The sequence below is a fragment of the Myotis yumanensis genome, unplaced genomic scaffold (assembly GCF_028538775.1).
Source record: "Myotis yumanensis isolate MYYU_CA2020_CCGP unplaced genomic scaffold, mMyoYum1.0.hap1 SCAF_9, whole genome shotgun sequence".
NCBI lineage: Eukaryota > Metazoa > Chordata > Mammalia > Chiroptera > Vespertilionidae > Myotis > Myotis yumanensis.
Genome location: NW_027223760.1, coordinates 44900662 through 44908917, shown reverse-complemented (window position 1 = coordinate 44908917; position 8256 = coordinate 44900662). Strand labels below are relative to the sequence as shown.

The following is an 8256-nucleotide window of genomic DNA, read 5'->3' as shown; positions in this document are numbered from 1 at the left end:
CACTTGAATGACTAACAGGCATCTCAAATTAAACAAGTCTAAAATAGAACTTTCTGATTTGTGCCTCCCTCCCCACAACATGATTTTACATCAATCTCCCTCTATCTCAGTAAAGAGCATTATCATTCACTCAGCTGCTTAAGTCAAAAGAACCCTGTAGTCATTCTTAATACCTCTTCCTTTTCCTCCCCTCAACACATCCATGCACACCAGTGTTAAATCGTGTCAGGTATACCTCTAACATACACAGCAAATTTGATCACTTGTAAAATTTAATGGCTGACTTAGATGATAGTGTTTCTTTTTTGTTTTATTATTATATAAAATAGTGTCTATATTGCTTACCCTGTACTAGATACTATTACTCTTAACAATTCATGTATATTAACTCAATTCTTATAGCAACCATATTGAGTTAGTTACTATTATTGTCCCTATTTTATATATGGAAAAAAAAGAAACCTGAGGCACTAAGTAGATAGATGACTTTCTCAAGGTTCCAAAGCTACTAGGTAACAGAGCTAGAATTCACATCTAGACTGTCTGTCTCTGTGTTCAAGATTTTAAATAGTGACTTCATCAGATATGAGTTTTAGAGACTCCTTATGACAGCACTAAAAAAAGACTGATTTTAAGGAGAAGGACTGTGATATGCAAAGGAAAAATGAAGACGGAGATATGAGGTAGGCCCGCAGTGGTCAGCAAACTCATTAGTCAACAGAGCCAAATATCAATAGCACAACGATTGAAATTTCTTTTGAGAGCCAAATTTTTTAAACTTAAACTATATAGGTAGGTACATTGTTATTAACTTAATTAGGGTACTCCTAAGGCTTAGGAAGAGCCACACTCAAGGGGGCCAAAGAGCCGCATGTGGCTCGCAAGCCGCAGTTTGCCGACCACGGAGCTAAGGGACAATTTAAGTCATAAAGACAAAATTTGGAACTTAGGCAGTGCCATTGGAGATGAGAGAAGTGCAGAGATGGAATCAATAGGATACAATGACTGACTAATAATATGGTCCTGACTTGTCCTGACATTCTTGATAGAATAACAAGAAAAAAAAAAATCAAATGATTGACAAAATTTCCATCAAGAGTCAAGAGATAATACTTGACTTCACTTGGTTTTCAGAATTATTAAAATTCCATCTCTCATGTCCTCTAAGAATAGGTTGATATCTTCCCCCTAGGGTTTCATTTCTTTGAGTCTGATTAAATCTGAAAAGTACATCTAAAACTGTCTTTGCATTCAGATTTATGTTGACCTGATCTAAAAAGAAACACAGACAGTAAATGGCATGGCATTTTGCAGTATTCACTACTAATATATGGTACATACTATCTGAATACAAGAATTTAAAATAGATAAATGTATCATTTTCAATCAAGTTTCATTGTCTAATCTTTTAGATTAAAATTTTAAAGGGATAAAAACCCATATCATAGATTATATCATCCTGTGTAAAATTATGACAAGATGATAAATTACTCATGATTATGTATTTTGTTGCAGGATAACATTGTTCTTGCTATGTTCCTTTAGTTAAGCATTTTGAAAAGTATTCTTTCTGTTTCCATGTATGACAACCTTTATATGCAAACTAGAGGCCCAATGCATAGGATTCGTGCATAGGTGGGGGGCGTGGCCTGCAGGGATTGGCCCACTGTGGGAGCACCACTCATCCTGGTCAGCCGAGTGGTGCTTCCACTGTGGGAGTGCACTGACCACCAGGGGGCAGCACCTGCATTGAGCACCTGCCCCTGGTGGTCAGTGTGCGTCATAGCGACTGGTCAACCGGTGTTCGCCATTCAGTCTCTGGGCTTTTATTATATAGGATGCTTCTTCCATTGATACAGCTAATACCAGCGATATTGACTTGAATTATAATAATTCAGATATAATGAAAAAAATGAGAAAAGCACTTCTAGCTCACAACAATCAAAGCATAATTATTTTTATTAAATTTGTTAAATTTTATGCACATTTTTAGTTCTTAAAGCAATAGTACTTATCAGTAGCTCCCAATAATTTTTTTAAAATAGGGAGCATGGTTTTTCTTTAAATAGTCCTTATTATTCTAAGATCCAAATTCTGTTAAAAATAAATTTTCTTTCATTATAGCAAACCAATAAGTTCAGTAATTAAACAGTACAAAATGTTTTATATTTTTCAATGTATTATATGTAAATTTTTCATGACATTATAATTATTCATGAAATTAAGGTAATATGACCATAAGATAAGTTACCAAAACGTGTGTTTCTGGTGGTACCACTTCATACTCTAGGACTTTAGGCAAATTACTTCATCTTTTTATACTTCCATTTCATTATATTCCAAATGGAGATAACAGTACCCAGTTTATAGGGTTTTTTTTAAAATGAGTAATATATGTTAAGACATTTAGAATAATTCCTGGGACACAGAGGGTGTCAAAGGATGGTTAGCTATTGTTTGTATATTATCATGGGGATACATCACATCTTATAAAGTACTTTGCTGAAAGTGGACTGTGGATGATACAAAAATAGTTCTTTAAAATAGTGAATATTAAAAAAAAATAATTATACAAATGTATATTCATGTGTTTCATGAAAAATCTCCGTGTTGCTAAATCCAAAGCACTTTTCAGTTTTTGTGGATAGGGATCCTATTGAGGGCAATTTGACAAAAGCTCTGCAGCAAGGAAGAACAAAGCAATGAAGCATAAAAACACATTTACTCAGGATAATTTAATATACTACAGTGTTCTAAGAGTGAAAAGTGCAGGTAGATTGACCAGTATCTAGTTCTCAGGGTGAAGTTCTAAAATAGATGAGTAGGGAGCTCGATGATGGTTAGGAAAGCAAGACAGAAGAAGGAAGTCAGAAAAATCAGTGATGTTCCCAGCTAAACTTTCTCAGCCAAGAAGAAATACAGAGAATCAGAATACCAGACATAAAGCACCTTGGTTTGAAATAATCAAGCAGAGAAAATATTTGCAATGTCCCATTTGCTCAGAAAAAGTATAAACTCTTGTGTGTTTAAAATAGATCCTATATGACCAAGTATGATTACTTACCAGTTATAAGTTTAGAAACATGTCCTCTGGGACATGATTATAATTCCAGAGAAAGCATCAACAGAAGTAAGATGAAGATGACTCCAACAGGCAGTGTCCTTAACATAGGAATTGCATATATTTGTTTTTTCAAAAGGAATTTTATCCAACAGAGGTGGTTGGCAGGGGTGGAAGAGACAGACCCCAAAGTTATCTTTTTTTCCTGGGTCTTCATTTGTCATACAAAGAACCAGAAGAGGAGCAACATAATTCTTCACTATTAGGACACAGGCAAAAAAAAAAAAAAAATCCATTATTGCAAGGGAGACAAATAAGAAACATCCTATCTGGAAGAGGAATATGAAACTAGCTTTAGCCCAGAAAGCTACATTGAAACCCCACTGGGATACAATTAGAAAACTCCTGTTCAACACCAACCACAGATACAAAGTTCAGTTTGAATGATAGAAGACAGACCAGAAATGCTGAAAAGGCTTTACCCCTGAGGTCCAGGTTTTTAGAGTCTGCCTAAGATAGATGCTGGACTAAAACAGATACTATCTTGCCTTAAAAAAAAGAACCTAGCATTGACTGAGAAGTAGCACCAGTCTAACAATGAGGGAGGAGTGGGGGTATAGAGACCTTCATCTTAGCACAAGTTTGAAAGAACTACGGAAAGCTCAAAGTGACTGTGCATGTTGAGAAAAACTCTCTAGCACCCCAAACACACATCAAGAACAAAGTAAGAGGCAGCCTACCACTAGAGCAATTTGAGTTATAGTATCAACAATAAACTTACGTCAAATTCTACTGCCTAGATTGACTGTTCTTGATTCCTGATGGAAGAAGAGGTACACATTAACGGGCATAAACTATTTTCACCAGATTCTTCTGTTCTTCACTATACAAAACCTGGTACTCCATCAATTATTGAGACACTTAAACCAAGCAAAAAATGGTAGCCCACTGTCAAAAATAATCACCAGAACCAAAGTAAAAGTGACCTCAAAGGTTGAAACTATCAGTCTAGGGTTTTGCAATACTACTGTTCCTTTGTTAAATAATTTAGTAGAAAAATTGGACAGCATTCATGAACAGACAGGCAATTTGAGCAGATATGAAACCGTAGAAAAGAGTCCAATGAAAATGTAAGAATTAAATGCATAATATCATTGATGAAGAATTCCTTCAATACGATTATCAGAAGAATGAGCAAAGCTAAGGATCCAGAAACTTGAATATGTGTCAATAGAAATTCATCTAATATAGAACAAAGGAAATAAAAATGAAATAGTGTCCCCAGTCTTCATGGAGAGTGGCCATGGTTTTCTACTTCAACAGTGCTTGTACAGAACCCAGCACTTGCCACCTCAGCCCCGCCACTCAGGCCTGAGCTCTGGAATCCCTCAGACAGCCCAAGGCCCTGGCCTCCACTCTAGCACCACTCAGTCGCCTCTCCTTAGCTGCCCACCATGACCACGACCAGGTCCACTCGCAGGTGTGCCAGGGCTACCCTCAGGACTTGGAGGTCGCCATCAACTGCCAGATCAACCTGGAGCGCTACGCTTCCTACGTCTACCTGTCCATGTCTTCCTACTTTGACCATGATGATGTGGCTTTGAAGAACTTTGCCTAGTATTTTCTTTACCAATCTCAGGAGGAGAAGGAACATGCCAACAAACTGATGAAGCTACAGAACCAACGAGGTGGCCAAGTCTTCCTTCAGGATATCAAGAAACCAGACCGTGACCACTGGGAGAATGGACTGAATGCCGAGGGGTGTGCATTATACTTGGGAAAAAAGTGTCAATCAGTTACTACTGGACTTGCACAAACTGGCCACTGACCAAAATGATCCTCATTTGTGTGACTTCATTGAGACTCACTGCCTGAATGAGCAGGTGAAATCCATCAAAGAACTGAGTGACCACGTAACCAACTTGCACAGGTTGGGGGCCCCGGAATCTGGCATGGTAGAGTATCTCTTTGACAAGCACAGCCTGGGAGACAGTGATGAGAGCTAAGCTTTAAGCTGGCTTCCCATGACCACAGGGGTGACTTCCTGGTCACAAAAGCAGTACCTGCATGTTGGAATTACCTGTACCCTTTCTATAACTTGTACCAAATCATCCACTCATGTCTTTCATTTGTACCATTCCTTCATAAAAGTAATTTTGTACACCCCTCCAAAAAAAAGAAATAGTGTCTAATGGTCACCAGACAATATTGAACCATTCAAACCTAACATACAGGGTGGGGCAAAAGTTGTGAGCTGTGGTTTATGGTTGTGAGTATGTAAAAACAGTTTATACTTGTATTATTACTTATTAACTAGAGGCCTGATGCATGATATTTGTGCAAGAGTAGGCCTTCCTTCCCCCTGCTGCCGGCACCAGCTTCCCCCTGGCACCCGGGACCCGGGCTTCCCTCTGGCCACCAGCAAGCACCCGGGATTTGGGCTTCCCTCGCTGCCCCAGCTTCATCCAGAAGTATGTCAGGTCTAATTAGCATATTATGCTTTTATTATCATAGATTATTATATTACTTTCCATCCAAACAACTGTAAGTTTACTCTTGCCCCATCCTGTATGCATAATTATAATCCCAGAAGATAGAAAAATAAAGCACATTGAATTTTTAATCAGAAGCTATGCAAATTAGATATAAAGGCACAGAAAGCAAAACAAACTTTTAACATAGAATTCTAGCCCAGCAAAAATATATTTAAAAATAAAGGCAAAAAAATGGTATGGTTTCTCTTCACATCCCAGCCTCCCTGTGAGCACTTCCAGGAAGAGAGGGGATTTCTCAGAAAAGGAGAGAGAAATCTCCTAGAATGAGAGGGCAGTGGCTGCCAGCTGTGGACCTTAGGAGAAATAAATAGCCTCTAAATTTTCAAAAAAAAAAAAAAAGAAAAGAAAAGAAAAAAAATAAAGAAAAAATAAAGACAAAAAAATATAAAAGGTGAGAAAAGTTATTCCCAGAAAAAAAACTGAAACTATTTAATAAGGTTCTTCAATTAGAAAGAGTAGGACCACAAGACAAAAACTCGAATCTACAAAAATAGAAGAGTGCTTAATAATGGTAAAATGAAAGTAAATATGGATTACTTTTTAAAAAAATTTTACTCACTTGAAAAGATGATTGACCACCTAAGGCAAAATAACTGTCTTATGGGGCTTATAACATATGCACATTTCAAATGTGTGACAAACATAGCATAAAAGATAACATGGGGGAGTAGGATATATTCTTGTAAGGTTTAAAGTTAACACTATGTGAAATGACATTGTTTAAAATTAGATTATGATATATCAATGTTGTATAGTTTAAGTTTTAATGAAGCTACTACAATTAAAAAAGTAAAACAAAGATGATAATAGAATATGGAATAACAAATAATCAGTCTTTTTTCAAAATAACAAATTAAAAAGAAAAAAGAACAGATGGGGCAAACAGACTAGCAATATGATAGCTTTAAATTGAATCATATCAACTGTAGCTTAATATAATAAACTATATATTTTTATTATAACAAATACTTTAAACACAAAATAAAAATCAGGGTTGGTAGATTAGATTTTAAAAACCAAGAAATTATGTAATGTCTAAAAGAAATCTACTTTCAATGTATAAACAAAGATATGTTAAAATTAATATGACAGGAAATATGTTCAAATGTAAATAATTAGAAGAAAGATGAGCTGCCTACACCAATATCAGAACATGTAGACTTCTAAACAAAAAAATATTATCAGAGATAAAGAGGAAAAATTTATGATAATGAGGAGACCAACTCATTAAGAAGATATAACAAATTTATGTGTATATGCACATTTCCTTCAAAACATATGAAGAAACTGATAAAATTGACAGGAAAATAGATACATTTACAATAACAGTTAGAGACTTCACTTCTTTCTCAGAGACAGGAAAACATTAAGGAAATATAAGGCTTGAACAATACCATCAATCACCATGACCTAATTGAACACTCCAAAAAACAGCAGCAGAATACACATTTTCAAGCACTCATGAAACATTCACCAGGTGACCATACTTTGGGACTTTAAAATAAATGTTAACAGACTTAAAGAATACAGCCAACAACAAAACTAAACAAAAAAATCTGGAAAATCCCCAAACACTTGAAAATTAAAAACGCACTTCTAAATAACATTGGGTCAAAGCGAAATAAAGATAATTAGTAAGCATTTTAAATTGGATAACAAATACATATAAAAATGTGTGAGATGAAGTTATAGTGTCTAAATGAGAGTTTATACATTAGATGCTCTTATGTGCAAGCATATAAGACATTGATAAAAGACTTGTGTGTGGGAAAGTATAACAAACTCTCACAATTTGCCAAGAAGAACATAAATATCTAATTTTAAAAAATGACAAAAACTTGCAGAGACCACTTAGCAAAGACATGGATAGCAAACAAGCATGTAAACATAAAGTTACTCTCTATCATTAGTCATCACGGAAATTAAAATTAAAACCATAATGACATATCACTATACATCTATTAGATCGGTCATAAAAACAACAACAACAAAATAACAAACCCTGACAATTCTAAGCTTTGGCAAGGATGGGGTATGATTAGGACCCTCGGGCATTGTTTTGAGAGTGCAAAATGATACAATCACCTGGGAAAACAGTTTTGCACTATCACATTAAGGTAAACACATGCTATCATATGATCCAGTAATTCAAGGCCTAGGAATATAGTGCTTCTCCAACAGAAAATTTTATCAAGAGACATGAAATGAGACTTTCATACAGAAGCCTATTGGTGAACATTTATATATCTTCATTATAGCAGTGGTCATACAAATGTATTTCTCTGTGATTAAATGCTATGTAAAGAAATTATATACTAAAAAATAAGAGGAAATGTGAAAATCTAGAAGTAAAGCTAACAGTCCATATTAGAGGTATCAGCCACATTATGAACAGATTTCTCTTTTAGGGTCCTTTATATAGTCAACCATTAAAAGGCCAAATAATGTCAGAGGTTGAGTAATGCCCCCTTGGTCACCTACTTGGTTAGTGGCAGAGCCTGGATTTGAACCCAAACTGCCCAATTACAGCATCCCGTATACAGTGGGGCCTTGACTTACGAGTGTCCCGACTAACGAGTTTTTTGAGATACCAGTTGTCTCTCGGCAGATTTTTTGCATTGAGTTGGCAGAGTAATTTGA

The 8256-nt window shown here is 35.7% G+C and overlaps 1 pseudogene; it reads left to right on the top strand.

The window, feature by feature from the left end:
• The first annotated feature begins 3042 nt into the window (after positions 1 to 3042).
• On the top strand, positions 3043 to 5067 carry LOC139015994 (ferritin heavy chain pseudogene; annotated as a pseudogene).
• Positions 5068 to 8256: the final 3189 nt, after the last annotated feature.